The sequence below is a fragment of the Rhinolophus ferrumequinum genome, chromosome 6 (genome assembly GCF_004115265.2).
Source record: "Rhinolophus ferrumequinum isolate MPI-CBG mRhiFer1 chromosome 6, mRhiFer1_v1.p, whole genome shotgun sequence".
In the NCBI taxonomy this organism is placed as follows: Eukaryota; Metazoa; Chordata; class Mammalia; order Chiroptera; family Rhinolophidae; genus Rhinolophus; species Rhinolophus ferrumequinum.
The window spans coordinates 10375086-10378983 of record NC_046289.1 but is presented as its reverse complement, the minus strand read 5'-3'; the positions used below and the strand labels follow the sequence as shown (position 1 = coordinate 10378983).

Genomic DNA, 3898 nt, shown 5'->3' with positions numbered 1-3898 from the left:
AAGTGTTGTCCCATCAGTTCTGCCATATTCTATTTGTTAGAAGCAAGTCTCTTGATACAGCCCCACTCAAGAGAAGAGGAGGAAACAAGAATGTGAAGATCAGGAGGTAGGGATCGCTGGGCCACGTCAAAGGCTGCCTTTTCTTTCTTCAAAGCATCACAAATACTTCAGGGATTGCTTTGGCTTAATCACTGTGTCCCTACTCTTTTGTCTTTAAAGTTAGAAGTTCCTCAACCACAAATTCTCCTGCAAGGGAGTTCTCAGTTGAAGTTTTGGTGTTCGGGAATTTTGTCCTGTGGTTCTAGGGTCTTTATCTTCCATGGTTTTGGGATAAACATTCCACAAAGTGGATTTTCCAGACAACTGAAGGCTCTTCTTTTTAACCCAAATTCTTTCCATACTGTAGAGAAGACTCATGTTATTCTGGCATATAATTCCTGAAACCATTGGGCATACCTAGATTACAAAAGGAAAGGTGTGTATGGATGACTAGATTTCTCAGGCATCACAATTCTATGATGTCATCTGTTTCTCATAAATATCCCCACACATTAAGCTAAATATCTTTGTAAGTTTTGCTAAAGTCTCTTTCATTTGATTAACAATTTTTGTGCTGGTTGGAAAAAAATGCTAAATAGTCTCAAGAATCAAATTTTCTTGTTTCTGAAGGTCTTGACTATGTCCTATGAGCCATCATTGAATTAAACACTTCATTCTTTTTAAAAAGTTTAAGTATGATCTTTTATTCAAAGCTGAGCAGTCATGTAAGTACACAGGCAACAGAGAATTCCTATGTATTTGAATGGTGGAACCTACCCTGTTTCCCTGAAAATAAGACCTAGCCAGACAATCAACTCTAATGCGTCTTTTGGAGCAAAAATTAATATAAGACCCGGTCTTATAGTATAGTAAAATAAGACCGGGTTTATATTACCTTTTGCTCCAAAAGATGTATTAGAGCTTATTGTCCATCTAGGTCTTATTTTTGGGGAAACATGATATTAAACGGTAAACTTGGACCCACTAAGACATGACTAGAAAGGGTACCACGAAAGGTCAGCCACAGAGCGGTGGATTTACATCACTGTAGACTGAGCCAAAACACAGGCAGTGACTGCGATGGAAGGATAGATTCTAAATGATCTAGAAATGATGCAACTGACAAAAATTCAGATGCAGAAGAGGAACAAAGTTAGGATAAGATAGAAACACATTTTGGTATAAATGAGAACTTCATTCTGTGAGTTACTCCAAACATATTCCCTTCAAAGGAAGCACCAATTTCTTAGCTGTCCTCACTTTCTCTTCTCTTCTCTCAGAGCTCTAGAAGTCAGCTTTCTTTGTGCTCTCACTCCGAGGCAGTGAGGCTCAGTGGTTGTGGGGTCAGCTCTGGAGCTCTCCCGTCTTGGCTCCACCACTAACTGGATGCCTCTCAGGCTTCAGTTTCCTCATCTATAAAATGGGGCTTATTATGATTCCTACTCATAGGGGTGTTGTGAGGGTTAAATGGAACGGTCCACGTAAAGCTTTTAAGAAAGTTCCTGGAACACAGTAGGAGCTCGATAAATGTTAGAGGTGATGCTTTCTGGCTGTGGGAATAATAGACAACAAGGCCCTATTGGGAGCAGATGCTGGCCATTGACAGGTGTACTCATGGGCATCCTGGTGTCCAAATGCTGTCCCAACTAAAGGGAAGATCACTGCTTCTCCAACCTTCAGGGTTGCTCGTGGGTACTTCCTAATGCAGCCAAGAAAGCCAGGAGCCGGAAGTGACCTTTCTCTTGGGATGCAGGTTCCTCATCAGAGCCCAGGATTGCCATGCAGGTGTGTCCTCACATCGCTCTGAGGTGTATGTTTGGGGCTGTTAGCCCTGGAACCAAATGGCCCCGACACTAGCATGTTTTGAATGCAAATGTTTGCATTTCACAGTTTCCTGCCTTCTCTTCCTCTGTCAGCTGCTGCTTGCCGTTATTGCCAGCGTGCCTGCTTCCAGCAGCTCCCTTCCTTCTCCTTTAATTTCCTGCTTCCATGGGCTGGGAAACCTGAACGTGCAACTTATTTGAATTTTCTGTAAGAGACACGCTGTGAGTGAGAGCCTGAGGGCGGCGCCATGAGCAAAGCTTCAAGTTGGTTTAGGCTGAGGTAGAGACAACAGTGGGCATGGAGCTGACCGGGTCTCAAATCACCAATGTTTCAAAAAGTTTTATTTAAAAAATTATGATACGATAAATTTTGCTCTTTGTCCTTTTAGTGTACAGTTCTCTAAATTTTAACACGTGTATAAATTTGTGTAACCACCACCACAGTCAGGATACAGAACAGTTCCCCGACCCCCAACGACGCCCTGTATGGCCATACTCTCCCCCACCCAGAAGCCCTGGCAACCACTCATCTGCTCTCCATCACCACGGACTTGGTTTCTTTGAGAACGTCAGGTAGATGAAATCATACAGTCTGTTACTCTTTGAGACTGGCTTCCCTCCCTCAAAATAATGTTTTTGAGATTCTTCCAAGTTGTCAATACTTCATTCCTTTCTACTGCTGAGTAGAATTCCATCGTATTGTTTAACTATTCACGTGGTGAGGAACGTTGGGGTTTTTCCAGTTTGGGGCTATCGCAAACAAAGCTGCTGTTAACATTTGTGTCCAGGTTTTTGTGTGAACATGTTTTTACTTTTCTAAGGTAAATATCCAGGAGTGAGATTACTAGGTCATATGGAAAGTACATGTTTAATTTTATAAGAAACTGCTGACCCAGTGTAGCTCTACCATTTTGTATTCCCTCCCGGAAATGTCAGAGTTGCCTTGCGTCCTTGTCAGCACTTGCTATTGTCTGTCTTCTTTATTATAGTCATCGTAGTAGGTATGAATTGGAATTTAATTGTGGTTTCGATTTGCATTTTCCTAATGGCTAAGGATTTTGAACAGCTTTTCATATGCTTATTTGCCATTCTTTTTTTTCTTTTTCTTTTTTTAATCATGGGAGAGCGCGAATGCAGTCCCCCACTACCACAAATTATGCAGTCGAGTTTCCCACATTTGGGGAAATCGCAGGGGTCAGCACATCCGGAGTGCAATGGATAAGCCTCGCCCTGGGAAAACCACCTTCGTGATCATGGTATCTCCCCTGCCAGGTAAGTATTATTTGCCATTCTTATATCCTCCTTGGTGATGTATCCATTCAAGTCCTTTGTTTTTTTCTAGAGGGGGTAGTTGGTTTTCTTATTGTTGAATATTAAGAGTTCTTTATATATTTTGCATACAAGTCCTTTGTTGGATGTGAGATCCACAAATGTTTAAGCAAGTTACTTAAGCATCCAAACCTCCCCCCTTACTAAATATGGATAATGTGGTTTTCTCTATCTGCTTCCCAATATTGCTCGGAGGACCAAATGATAAGGGCAAGTGAAACATTGGCAATTGGGAAGGGACCACTATTGCTGTTTGGATTACCCAGGTTATTCTGTGAATGGTCTGTTGCTAATGAGTATTTCTTTATTGGCATAATGTTATGCTTCTTCCAAGCCCGTACTTGACAGATTAAAAAGATTCAAGTTAAAGGGGAACTGTGTGGAGAAATGGTTTCTGCTGACAAGCTACATACAACCTTTTGTCTCAGCCACAACCCGAAGCACAATTTATTTTTCAAGAGCCCTTGAAGTCTCAGCCAGGAAGGTGCTAGAGGTCAGATGGTGGTTGAGCAGCCAGTGTTAGAAGTTCCTCTGTACACAATCTGCCTAGGCTTTATAAAGCAACCCCTACTGACCATGGGCACAGCCCAGTGCTCCTATTGAGAGAGGGTCACATGTCAAAATTGAGGATTAAAAGGAGTCAAGGGAGGATGTGCCTACTTCCCAAATGAAAGGAGGATGAGTGGATCCCACCCTCAAGTTCCCAT

General features: G+C 42.1%; 1 non-coding gene across 1 annotated transcript; it reads right to left on the bottom strand.

The window, feature by feature from the left end:
- Positions 1 to 2978: 2978 nt before the first annotated feature.
- On the bottom strand, positions 2979 to 3142 carry LOC117024300 (U1 spliceosomal RNA). Its single transcript, XR_004423382.1, has one exon. It is a non-coding gene; the product is annotated as a U1 spliceosomal RNA (small nuclear RNA).
- Positions 3143 to 3898: the final 756 nt, after the last annotated feature.